Genomic DNA, 15,092 nt, shown 5'->3' with positions numbered 1-15,092 from the left:
TTATTAGAGCTGCTCTACAGCAGAATTGAATTTTGTTTGCATTATTGACACACTATTTTTTTATCTGCTTTGACACAATCTGTATTGTATAAAACACTATATAAATAAAGGTGACTTGACTTGTTTCATAAAGCCCAAACATGGGCAGAAGGGTTGCCTTTTTTGTGGGATTATAAACATAAATTAATAAACATTTTGTTGCAGAAACAGTTTGCAGTTTGTTGAATAAATCAGAACAATCATATTAAGAAATGCGTATGAAGTATACACAAAAACTGAAATCACTTTTTGAAAGGCAAGTTGCTTATTGTAGGATTGTTGTGTCAGACCAATCCCTTGTTTTCTAGAAAGATCTGGCAACACTGCTCAAATCCAAACTGCTGTTTCCACTCGCACAGGCTGCATTCGGGAGGCACACGTGGGCATGTCTAGCTGTCATAGCATGTGGGCGTAGAAAGTGGGAGTGTGAGGGTGGAACTTTCTGTGGAGGCTGATCGTTTCCGCTGGATCTTTCTTCCATATGGAGTTGTGGGGTCTTGAATCACTGCTCTAGAACGCAAACAACTCTGAGGCTGTTACAGAAAAGGGTTTAACTAATGTGTAATGAATCACGTCCACTCTGGTCACAGAAGACGGCTTCACATAATCCATTAATAAGAATGAATAAAACCTTCAGACTCAGACACACATTTCATTCACTCTTAAGAGAGTGAATAAATCAGTCTGACAAATCACATACGGGAAACAGAGTCACAATCAAATACAGCACGCTAACTTAGCAGATGAATGTTTGAACTATAAATCATTGTGGAAAAAACACCCCGCTCAGCAGCATGTTGATGTGCTGTTTGTGTCCCTTGAAGCCTGTGATGATTGTTGAGAGAGGCTGGAGGCCACAGGGGGACTGAACTCCCAAGGAGAGGGTTAATTCATTTCCTGTCCCTGGTCCCACACAGCTGCTGATGCCATGCATCCCATGAAACAATGTCCTTAGATAACTATATCAAAGTTGACCCACTATACCTCAGGGTATTTCAGAGTATTTCTGTGTAATACTATAAGATAATCTTTATTATATTACATTATATTATATTTAGTTTCTTTTTCTATTTTTATTTCTGTCTTCTATTATTCAGATTCTGAAAATCAGTGACCTTTCTGAACTGATTGCTCAACTCAACAAGATCACAAAAAGACACAATCTCTGCATCATCGTGATTAACAGGAAATGATTATGGTTTTATTGATCAGGAACAATGAACTAAAAATATCTTTATAAAATCAGTGATAGTTTAAACATGACACATGCTCTTGAAAATACTATAACCTCTATATTTAAAGCCTTTGTTGTAGTCAATGTCATTGTAGTTCTATTCTAGTATTTATTGATATTTTGAACAGCTTTCATTTGAATATTTTAATTTTTCATTTTAATTTAAGTTTTAGCAATTTTGGTATGTACTTTTGTCATTTTTATTAGTTTGAATTAAATCACTTTAATTTTTGTCATTTCAGCACGTAAACATATTTTCAGTTTCTTGCCAAGGAAACAACTCAACAATTTTTGTCTGAGTTTAAATTTTTATCTAAGTCCATCTCAGATATATATTTTATTTTATTTCAGCTTTATTTCAGTTACCGAAACCTATTTTAACTGTGTTAATTAGCAATAATAGCACTGGCTGTAATGTATGTGCAGTCACATAATATAACTATTGTGAGCAGCATCCAACATCATAGCCTTGAGATTTAACTTCCTGCGAAAGCCATGAACAATAGGCACCCTGTGGGCATTATAACAACCCCAAAACCATACTTGAGAAAGAGCTTATCTGGAATATTGGGCCTTTCTGGGAATGAGCTGTGGGTGTGTGGTAAAATGAAGTGCTCCCAGGTAGGCGAACACAGTGCAGAGCAATTTCTGAAAACCACAAATGATTTCTACAGGAACTATATATTTGAATGCTCTCTCCTGATGCAAATTTATCCAAATGCCAAATGAACCCATGTAACTGCTATTTTAGCCATGCTTATCTGAAGCACAGTGCATGCATTTGGCGTACATGGAGGAATTACATGCCATAAACTGCAAGGCAAATGTTTTACAAGAATGACTGCTCTCAGCGCATGTTTTGTCAATTCAGAGTGCTTCCCTTGACGAACACATACATCTTTTCACTCTCTGTTCTTTATGTTCCGCCCGAGTTCTCCACAATATGAATGATGGCAGGCTGAGAATCCTTTGCAAGTTCACTGGAGAGCAATAGGGAAAGGAACAAGCAGGTGACTGATAGCATTTCCTCTGTTCTGATTACATGCTCCAGAGATACTCTTTATCTCTAGAGGCAATTGAAGGAAACAACTTAATGGAAATAACATTATAGCATGGGAGGAGATTTCTGCTTAAAAACATTCACATACTAAATCGATAAAAATGGTATAAAATAATAAAGTTCTTATCTGCATCCAAAAACACTTTGATCTCATCTCTGGATATGAGATGTGTAAAATAAATGTTTTATTGTTGTTTCTGTTCATGTTTTGATTGCAGAAGCTAGTCTGTCAAACACTGTAACCATTACTTTTACCTCTTTTACATGATTGACTGAGTTAGTTTATAGGTGGAGGAACCTGACAGGGCTGTTGAGTAGCTTTCTCTGTTGTTGTTTTAATGGGTCATGGTGGCTCAGATCACCCACTGCATTTTTTCTTATGAGTAAGTCTCTTTGTAAGCAAGTGCTGCAGTGAGCTTCACTCGATAGGCAGGGTCATGCGAACACACTGCTTGCCCCTGGCACTCCATAGCACCACTACTGCATCTCACACAATCTATTGAATGAGATAAAATAGCGGAGAGATTCAAGAATGTCGTTAGATGGACTTATATAAGAATATGATATTTTTTTAAATGAATGAACTAATATGTTGTTATATACATAGACAGATGTTCAGTAAGATTTTTATTTATCCAGAGAAATCAGTATTTATTCAGCAAGAACCCAATAAATTAATTAAAGTGACAGTAAATAAATGCTGTTCTTTTGAACTTTTCACTCATCGAAGAATCCTGAAATATATCAGAAATCAACATATCATGTTTTCAACATTGATAATAATAAGAAATGTTTCTTGATCAGCATATTAGAAATCAACATATTAGACTGATTTCTGAAGGATCACGTGCACACTAAGAAAAGTCAATGATATTTCAAAATGATATTCAATATTTGATATTCAAAATGATATTTTGATATTTCACCAGGATCAATGAAAAAGTATCAAAAAGAATATGCTGTAAGAAAGTGTTACTCTTTGTTGTTTCATGCATGATGAAAACAGCCATGCTTTCAGGATATGTCGTAAGACAAAAAATGTGAATAGTCCCAAAGGTTGAATTTAGAAATATTTGCATTTCATCATGTTCTGTGTATTGAACAAAGGTTGCTGGGATGCGTCAGGCTACCATATGCATACCACTCAAAACTCCAGCGACATAAAAAATGGCCCGTTAACATATAAAAAAGGGGCTTTTAACATTTAATGGACAAGAAGATTAAATCCACACAGGAGTTTCTTCAGCAAATCAGCAGGTTTACTGGAGGGGAGGATTAATTTCCTCCGTCTCTGAGTCACTTTAATGTGACCTTGAGTGGCGAGAGCAGCTGCATGACAGTAAGTGTGCCACTATCAACCATGACAAGCAGGACCAAAGAGCAAACGGAAGTATTGATGTGTATTTTTATACCAAAGCAGCTGCTCATACAAAAAAGTGGTTGTATTATATAGATAACAAAAACATGAGGCAAAATGCTTATCTATTCCTCCTTTCATTCAAGTACTTTAGCTTACAAAATCACAACGGCCACTCTCAAGAGGAGTCTGGGACAAACACACACACAAACACTGAGCTCCAGTCACACAAATACAAGGGCATCCATTCTCAAGTCACGCACACTTTCCCAGGATGCTAAGGGAACTTAGACAAAGGGAGTCTTTTAATTGAATAAGTGTGCTAGGAAGTAGCAAATGATTTGAGGACAAAAAACAAATGATTTCATGGTAACAGAAACCATGAAAGGCCATTTAGGTTGGATCGTAGAAAAGAAAGAGGTAATTACTGCTGTTTGCCTGGGATACGGCAATAGAAGGACGGGTCACTCAATTACCCATGGTTCCAGGCAACAGAAAGGGCATGAGGTTTGCTCACCCAGAGGGGTGGCTTCCGCAGAGCATTGTGAAGAAAAGACCAGCACATTAATCTCCTCCAAAAGTGCCTTTTTTTCTTTAGACTGGGCTCCAAAGACTCAGAGAGGAATACAAAAGAGGCTGATATAGAGGAATAAGAAGACAGAACAAACTTCCATGGATCGTTTTATGGAATGAGGGATGTGTTTTGACTGCTTAAAAGCACAAATTTTATAGTTAAAACAGTATCCTTATTCATAAAACAACATCTGAGTGTTTTTAAGTACATTTACATTCGTACCAAGGCATCACCGTCACCACTACATTGAAAAAAATGTGCAAATAAATATCATAAAAACCCACTACATTTAAAAATATGCACATAAATTCTACCATAATAAATAAATAAATAAAATGAAACAAGATGAAATATAACATAAAAATATATATAAAAACAAATTCTAACAAAATATAAAAATAAAAAAAACTTTAAAATGACATGATCCTGGTGAAATTATATTATATTGTAACCTACATAACCAGTGTGGACTAACAATTCTAAATCTACAACATGACAGATAGAGAGAGACGGAATTTCTGTAAAAAATAATTATTCTTGATTTTCTTATTTTTGCCCACCAAAGCAGCATATTTGCATGATTTCTGAAGGATCATGTGACACTGAAGACTGCAGTATTGGCTGCTTTCTTTTTCTATCAAAGAAAAAAATATATAATTTTAAAATATGTGAAATTAGAAAACAGATATTTAGGTTGGCTTGAGAAAGCCAACCTACTGATCTGCTACTTAAACTTATTATTATTATTCTTAGACCAAAATTTCTGAATGCTACTCCTAGAGCTTTTAATGTTAGTTTAAATTGTAATAATATTTCACAATACTAGTGTTTTTTTTGTTTGTTTTTTTTGTGTGAATCAATTAAATACAACCCTGGAGAACATAAGAGACATTAAAGAAATCATACTGACCATACTGTTATGCTTATGTCTTTATTCTTACTGAAGGCCAGAAGAGATTAAAAAAGAGGGTGGGAGGGAAAAGTCATGTGTGGGAAGGAGTATCCGGTTGTAAATACGGAAGCGGTCTGTCTATTTAGACCTACAGATTTCCTCTGGATTTCCCAGCCAGGAACTTGTTTTGGAATCCGGGAGTCTGCTGCTGCCTCCACGTTTTTCAGCCAGCACTCACCTCACAAGCTACATCCTGTGACTCACCATATCACAGTCATGTTGAGCAGTTACGGATCCTGGCCCAGCTTTTTCCTGATTCCATCAGCGTGACCTACATACATCAAAAGAATGGATTCTGAACGTCATTCGCAGTCTTTCAGGATGCCACTCAAAGATTTAGACCATGTGTGCTTTTTGAAGTTCACTTTTTCCTTGGTGTTCCTGTGACTTATAGTTCACCGAATATAACCATTCTAACTCCCACTCACCAAGTTTTCAGAAAACACACACTGCTTCCCCCAAATGACCACAAAGAAAAACAACACTTCTGGATGGATAGTTTGCTGTTTCAGCTTCTGTTGTGAGAGAAAACATGATAAGAACCATTTTATCCCAAGAGTGGGTTATTCAACAGCTTAAGTTTAAAAACAGAATTTCACAACAAAGCACAGTTTTGAATGACTTTTGCACCAGATACAAACCCTAATGACCCATTCTGGACATGAACATCTGTGAACCAGACTGGGGATTTTATCATCAAGCAAATTAGAGTGAGGAAACATCCATAGGTGTGCAACTTTTAAAAGTCGTGCAACTCAGTACGTCCTCATGACATCACTAAACCTAACTAACTAAGCATATCACACAGCCCTATAAGAATGTGATTATACTTCCAAAGAATAAAAAGCCTGCCTTTGTCTGAGTCAACAGCTGTATTTTATGAGTCACGAGGTTCTCAAGTTGAGCTCATGATGATGCACGCTCGTTTCGAGTGGAAATAATTTGTTCTTCGCTTTGGCCTGGCTGATCAGATGTCATAGCAAAAAGAACATTCTGTTGGCTACTGCTCTCACCAATAATCAGACCCATCTGGACAATGCTCATGTTAGAGGTGGGAGCCAGTCGTCATCCGATTCATTACACAACCATTGAGTTCAGTGTTCACCCTCCCTCACAGTCATAATGAAACTATGCTTGTTTAAAAGTGGCCAGTGTGCAGAGTGACGCAATGTGGTATAGCCTGTATTTTAGACATTGTGGCAAGGAGATAGAATTTATTTGACATTTTGTGAGTCATGTAGGGCAGAGGCATCAAAATGCACCAAGATTTATCCCCTGGCTGTCTATATGAGAGAACGAAGTAATGACTTCAACAGAGGGCCTTAACCACAAAGCTTAAGAAAGAGATATAATAACATTTCTGTGATGAATTTCTGTGCAATTCATTTGTACATACATTTAATTGAAATCGACTATTTAAGAATGGTTTTACATATGTCAAAATTTGGAATCGGTAAGATCACAAATACAGTAGAATATAACATTTTGAAATATTATTATAATTTAAAATATTATAAAAAGTAATTTATTCCTGTGATGGCAAAGCTCAATATTCAGCAGCCATTACTCCAGTCTTCAGAAATCCTTCTAACATGCTGATTTGATGCTCAAGAAACACTTATTAATATCAGTTTTGAAAATGGTTGTGCTGCTTAATATTTTTGTGGGAAGTGAGATCAATTCTGATCAATTGAATGCATCCTTGCTAAATAAAAGTATTATTATTATTTTTGTTTTTTATTATTATTTCTGCTCGTGTTCCAAGGCCCATATTTAAAACCATATATTTGTAAGAAAAAAAATGGTTTTGTACAACCGATGCAAGGTGCCTATTTACATACAGAATTTTGTAAATTAAAGTTTTAGATGTGGTGTTCAAAAGGTATTTTATCCACCATGAGTGTCAAATACAATGATCTTGTAATCTGTTCAAGTAACCTGCCCACAACCAAAATAACCCACCCACAAAGTCAGCAAACTAACAAGGTTTGGAACTGTGTGGACAGACTGCAAGGTTATGACACCCTACAACTCACTGTGACAGGCCACCTCTCCCCAGTCTGAAACGCCATCTACATTCTGTGACTAATGTACAAATTCCTATTTATTATATAACAATAGATCATTTTATTAGTACACCATTAAAGTTTATCTCCTCACACTATCATTTTAAATAGCTAAAGGTCTGAAGTATAATGTATAGAGCTGTTTTCAGTTTTTTTTTCTTTTTTAAAAACGTAGGCTTCTGAGCATATGCAGACAATCTACTTAAAGGAATAGTTCACCTAAAAAGACATTTTAACTTAAACCATTGCTTCTGTTGCTAAAAAATTAGACTTTTATCCATATTTCTTTCTCCAGTGAAAAATAAATCTCACCTAAATTGGGGGGGAATATGAACAACTCCAAAGCAGTGAAAACAGTCCAGAACAGTCTTAAACAAATACGTTGGCAGATTTTGATGTGATAGAACAGCAGTGGATGGACTTTTTCACTGGAGGAAGTGTTTTTATGGGTTATAGACTATGGACTAAACATGGAGCTTTTCGCTTCACAGGATGTTAACTGGTCAGCTGGATTCATGTGGATTACTTGTGGTTTATTGTGATGTTTTTATCAACTGTTTGGACTCTCATTCTGACGGCACCCATTCACTGCAGATGATACCTGAAGTGATGTAATGCTGAATTTCTCCAAGTCTGTTCTGATGAACAAATATTCTCATCTACATCTTTGATGGCCTGAGAGTAAATTTTAAGCAAATTTTCATTTTTTGGGTGAAATACTCCTTTAAGTTGACTGTCGGCCATTAAAAACACTAAAAGATAAACATCATGAAGATGAAATTTAGCACATTATAATTGGCATTGATTCAGTAAAATGCATAATTTCTTCTCAAAGTCTGAATGGCTACTAAAATACTTTTTTAAAATTTATATTATTAAACCTAAACAAACGATCCATAATATGATGATTTTTATTTAGACAATTAGTAATTCCACATAATTCATTTGATAGCATGGGTGCATATCTTTAAGTTACAGTAAACACAAGAAATATGATTGAACGTTTACTGTTTTATAATTCATCTGAATAAAAAGACATGATTTATTTATTTAGCTATATTCATGGTGAGAACCACTTAATCCATATAAAAGTTTTTTTTTTTTTTTTTTTCATCTGCTCTCTCCATTCTGTGGGTCTCCACAGAAATCAACTCTGTTTTCCAAATGGGAACATTCAGCCGCAAACACTAGTTTATAACTTGCTAATGTCTCCTTAGGACTGACATAATCAGAGTTGGGTCCTATATTGAGGAAAAGAGAAGTGGGAGTAATGAAATTACTCAGATTATTCAACAAATAGAGAAAACTATCTTCCAGATTCATCGTTTTACCTTCACAGCTGCAATAAAGAAGTTGATAAAGTGATAATCTGCTGACCCGTGACAGCCTTTACTAAAGTTACCTGGAACTCCCATATCTGTGGTGTGTTTTGTGGTCTTAATAGTGATGAAGTCGAATACTTTGATCTCATATTCATTGTAGGACAATTCCCCCTTGTGAAAGAATGAGCAAATAGATGATAAACCCCTTTACAGACAAAGAGCTGAAATGTTGACACAAATGATCCCGATGTCCCACCTTACTACCATGGATAGATGTTTTACGTTCACATATTTCCTCTGTAAATGCTACCATGGTGAACGCAGCAGTCAAGCCTCCTTCAAATTCCATGTTCACTACCTGCAACAAATCAGTAATAAAACAATATATTCTACTTTGTTGACAAACATAAAGGGAACATCATTACTGAATATCTGAGAGGGAATTATACAGGAGATTCAACACCGCCCTGATTTATGAATAAAATGTCAGCCATAAAATATGTTCTTTTTGTGCTATATACATCATATGATCACAAACTTCATTAAGCAGAGTAAAGAAAGTAATGATGTGTCACTTTTACAAAATTATGTTTTTTTTTTTTTTTTAAGTCTTTTATGCTCACCAAGGATGCATTTATTTGATCATAAATATTGTAAAATAGCTATTTTCTTTTTGAGTATATTTTAAAATGTAATGTATTCCTGTGATGACACAGCTGAATTATCAGCAGCCTTTACTTTTGTCTTCAGTGTCACATGATCCTTCAGAAATCACTATAATATGCTGATTTGCTGCGCAAGAAACACTTATTATTATCAATGTTGAAAACATTTTTTTGAAATAGAAATCTCTTACATAAAATTCTTTATCTTGGCTGAATAAAAGTGAATAAAAATGTTAAAAAATCTTGCTGACCCCAAACTTGTGAACTGTAGTGTACATGAATACATTACTCTTGATGTGCAGATTATGCACAGTCCCCCTCTACAGGACAGTCTAAACATCGATCTGCAGCATTTGCTGGCAAGGAAATTTGTGAAATACATTTTTTGAATGAGATCTCACAATAGCATTTTTCATTTAATAAAAAAAAATAAAACATAATAATATTAATGCCAACCTTGTTATCTTTTGTGAAGTGGCAAAGGGAGCCAAATGACAAAACTTTGATAAACCTGCAAAATAAAATATTAACCTATAAAGTATTATTTAACTTCAAGAACTACCTTAAAACTTTATGATTATTGATGAAGAATTTTGATTTAAAAATATGGATGTATTTTGACGATAATTTGAAGAAAGTAATTTCATAAAACAGGCCAGAGCCAAAAGAGCCCCTTCCAGATTAGCAGCCCAATATAATTATAATAGCTGCATCACATCATCATCCAATGAGGTTAAACTTGACCGTCCTGTGCAATCAGCCTACACATTAATTAAATAAGCACTCTTTCTATTAATTGACTATGAGTTTAGCTTCACCACAGATTTAGTGCACATTCATCCACCAGCCCAGTGATGAATCAGATCCAAATCATGTCAGCATAAGCCTAACAGAGCAAAAGAGTTTCCACCTCGTTTCTCCAGTTTCCTCTGACAAAGGAGTGAGCAAAATGATAGAACCCCACCTATTAGAGAAGACAGCGCTGACACAACACAGAGAGATGCGCATTACACACATACACCGCAAACACATTAAACACATCCTACCGGTTCCAGATGTTGAATGTGGATGACATCGCCAATCACTCCACTGTCAATCAGCCAAAACTACTAAAGGCTTCTTCATGATAATATCAGTCTTACAATTTTTGACTCTATGTCCCCCAAAAATATCCAAATTAATTATAATTCAGAAATTAAAAGAGGTGTATTCAAATCATGGATGTATTAACTGATTTTTGAATCAATTAATACCAAACAAAAAAAGGGCAAAATAGACACTTGCAGCCATTGGTTTTTCCAGCAGTACATGGTAGCCTTTCTTAGCTAAAGCCACAGCAGGGTCCTGAAAAACAATAAAATGGTTGGACACTGAACCCAATCAAAGCAGACAACTTAAAGTGCAAGTATGCCATTCATTAACCAGTAAAAAATAGCTAAGCACACCATGCTGTTCAAGAGAACTCTATCATGTGAACATTGACCAATCGCACATGGAAACCACAAACCTTATGAAGACGATCAGGAGTGCAGATCAAAACAGCATCTGCAAATTTCTCTCTCTGCTTTACAGCCCCACTCTATGTGAATAAACACTTTTACTGTAACAAAAACCTGGACATACTATTGAAAGTGTTTTGATCAGATACTTTGTAACGTGCGTGAAGTTTCTTTTGAGCAAAATCCCTGGGGTCAGCAATTCCCACTATATACCTGTGAGGAAATTTATCCACGTGGTGGTGAAACAGTCATACCCATATTATCACGATTACATTATAGTGGATCCCTGCTGATTTAACAACACGTAATGAGGTTGGACATAATACTATTAACACCTGAGAAATAAGCTAATTCTTTATTAAGGTGTTTGACCATCATTTGCCTTTAATACAGCTTTCCTTCTTAGTGGAGATTCCTAAAACGTTTGAACTTTTCTCCAATGGAATGTGACATTTTGAATGTTGTCTATGAAACACCTGCATGGAGGGAATCTGCTTCTCTCTTCTCTCCAAAACTATACTTTAATAATAGTATTCAAATCTGGTGACTGAGCTGGCCAGGGCAGATGTTGAAATTCATTTTGTTGCTCCATCCATCACATTTTAACATTGGCGTCTGATTCAAGTTTTAGCAATTGCAGGTCTTTATTGGATGCTGGCTTTGTGAAGTTGTCTTTGGCTGGTTTTTGTGGAAAACTCTTCAGTGTGAATATTAATGTTTGCTGTCACTTTGCAGCAGCAGTTCTGGGTTGTTTGGACACAATCTTAGTGTTTGTGGGTCCCTGTGATTCACTTTCAATTTTCATGCACTATTCTTTTTCGCTGATGAAGTCTTGCCATGCTTTGTGTACATAATCATAATCATAAAGACTTGTTCTTAAATCACCAAAATAATTGGGCTGATAAAGTTAGACAGTCCTGCTAAACTGGCTTTTTGGAAGTCTGACAAATCATCCATTTCACTCAAGACACTGTTAAACAAAACTTCTACTATACTGATATACAATCTAAAACTTGATCAATAACTTAGATCTGATGACATTAAAAGTGAACTTTCTTTTGTAAATGGGTCAAACGATTTGTGATATAAAGAAATTAGGGTGTCATGTGTTTTCAAGTGTTACCTTATAACGACATCCAAGTGCGCTTTAAATTTCTTGATCCTGAATTTGGTTAGTATGCTATATAAGTGTGTGATTACGTGAATAAATACAAGTGAGCAGCTACATATAGCCTATATGTAAAATGAAAGATAACGTCTCTTTTAGAAGACTGGAGCACTCGGTTCATTCATAATATTAGTGTTGATTAGGCTACGTTTGAGCGTTGAATTTTAAACTACGCAAGAGCAAGACTTGAATGAACATGTAGCTAATCATAAACTGATGTGTCTATGGAACACATAGGCCTAATATTTTTAAAGGAACACCCTGGTTTAAAACTACAAATAAATGACATAAAAGCATTAGCCTATCATAAATGGTCCACAAGAATAAGTGTAAGTCGCTGAAAAATCTTTAATAAATGAATGAACTGTTTATTAAGTCGGGTATTTGTTAATGATATTTGCAGTGGATAGCAATTATGTTTCTTACATTTTTGAATGGATTTATTTTCTGTCTTTAGTCAGTCTTAAATAAAATGATTTATTATATGGCATCTCCTTTTCTCCTTTGACTTATATTTTGGTTTATAGCTTCTAAAATATAATTTAATAGACTAGGCCTATTTCCTTAAGAAAATGCTATTCTTATGTTAATAGGCCTACCATAGAGTTTCTGCTTTTTTTCCCCCGTCATGTCTTATTTCGTACTTCATTTTGCTCAAAATGAGCTGCCTGGATGAATACGCCTATAGGATTTTGCATTAAAGTCACCTGAGGCAGTGCTTCCTCTTGTGGACAGGCATGATAAATACATATTTAAAATTGACAATTTAAAGTAACTGTACAATTTAATGCATCCTTGCTGAATAAAAGTATTAATTTATTTTAAAAAATTAATAAATCTCATTAACCCCAAACTTTTAAGTGCATGATTTATTCTGTTCAAGGTCTACGATTTCTGCATTTTTTTTGTGTGTGCCTATTTACATTTTGTAAAGCAACTGCAGTTCATACATGGTGTTCAGGTGGTCATAAAGACATTTATTAAGGTTTCTCCTTTTTTAACATTCAAAATTGTCAAATACAATGCTCTGTTCAGGTATCCTCCCCACAAAGTCAGCAAACTAACAAGCTTGGGAACTGTGTGGACATTCTGCAAGGTTATGACACCCTACAACTCACTGTGACAGGCCACCTCTCCCCAGTCTGAAAAGCCATTTACATTTAATGACTAATGTACAAATTGCTATTATATAACTATAGGCTAGACTATTTTATTACCACATTGTCAAAGATTACATTTCATTCAATCATCATTTGTCATTCATTGCTGTTGTTTTAAAACATGGTGCTAAATGGTTTAGCTCCTCACACACTACTATTTTAAACAGCTGAAGATCTAGACTATGATAAATAGAGGGAAAAGAATGTAGGATTCTAAGCGTATGTAAACATACAATTTTTGATGACTATTAATACATATATTGCTGTGTAATAAGAATATAATTACTCCGCCTCATTGTTTTACGCAATTAGCTGATATATTAGCATAATGCTGCTTTATTTTATTTCCTGGAAAGACCTTATATGGGCAATGATGTAACCATTACAAATGTGTGTGTGTGTGTGTGTGTTTGCTGCTGAGACACAGAATAGAAATATTAGAGCAACTTTATATTATGCAGGAATTTTTTTCATCCATATACCATTTGTTAAATATTTCTACTGCTAGAGAGAAAAATTGTAATCATTATTAAAAATAAATAAATTTGCCTCCTGGAGTATTCATCTATCATAATGAACAAGAACAGATCATGGATGAGTCTTCTGTCCTAAGTTGTATTTATTACTTAGGTCAGATTTGTTTTACTTAATTAGTTTTATTAAACGTATCATGTCTAATTATCAATGATCAAATGTATAGGTATCAAGTGTGTACCATAAACTATATATATATATATATATATATACACAGTGGGGCAAATAAGTATTTGATACACTGCCGATTTTTCACGTTTTCCCACTTACAAAGAATGGAGAGATCTGTAATTTTCATCGTAGGTACACCTCAACTGTGAGAGACAGAATATATATATATAAAAAAAATCCAGAAAATCACATTGTATGATTTTTGAATAATTAATTTCCATTTTATTGCATGAAATAAGTATTTGATACAATAGAAAAATAGAACTTAATATTTGGTACAGAAACCCTTGTTTACAATTACAGAGGTCAGCGTTTCCTTTCCTGTAGCTCTTGAGCAGGTTTGCACACACTGCAGCAGGGATTTTGGCCTACTCCTCCATACAGGTCTTCTCCAGACCTTTCAGCTTTTGGGGCTATCGCTGGGCAACACGGAGTTTCAGCTCCCTCCATAGATTTTCTATTGGGTTCAGGTCTGGAGACTGGCTAGGCCACTCCAGGACCTTCTTCTTACGGAGCCACTCCTTAGCTGCCCTTGCTGTGTGTTCGGGTCATTGTTATGCTGGAAGACCCAGCCACGACCCATCTTTAATGCTCTTACTGAGGGAAGGAGGTTGGGATGGTGTTCTTGGGATTGTACTCATCCTTCTTCCTCCAAACACGGCGAGTGGAGTTTATACCAAAAAGTTATATTTTGGTCTCATTTGACCACATGACCTTCTCCCATGCCTCCTCTAGATCATCCAGATGGTCTTTGGCAAACTTCAGACGGGCCTGGACATGTGCTGGCTTGAGCAGGGTGTCCTTGCGCGCGCTGCAGGATTGTAATCCATGACGGTGTAGTGTGTTACTAATGGTAACCGTTGAGACTGTGGTCCCAGCTCTCTTCAGGTCATTGACCAGGTCCTCCAGTGTAGTTCTAGGCTGATCCCTCACCTTTCTCAGGATCATTGATACTCCACGAAGCGAGATCTTGCATGGAGCCCCAGTCCGAGGGAGATTGACAGTCATCTTGGATTTCTTCAATTTTCTAATAATTGCGCCAACAGTTGTTGCCTTCTCACCAAGCTGTTTGCCTATTGTCCTGTAGCCCATCCCAGTCTTGTGCGGGTCTACAATTTTGTCCCTAGTTCAAACAGGTGCAGTTAATACAGGTAATGAGTGGAGGATTCTTAAAAGACAAACTAACAGGTCTGTGAGAGCCAGAATTCTTGCTGGTTGGTAGGTGATCAAATACTTCATGCAATAAAATGGAAGTTAATTATTTTAAAAAATCATACAATGTGACTTTCTG

Source organism: Barbus barbus (genome assembly GCF_936440315.1).
Source record: "Barbus barbus genome assembly, chromosome: 40".
In the NCBI taxonomy this organism is placed as follows: Eukaryota; Metazoa; Chordata; class Actinopteri; order Cypriniformes; family Cyprinidae; genus Barbus; species Barbus barbus.
This window is presented reverse-complemented; position numbering follows the sequence as displayed.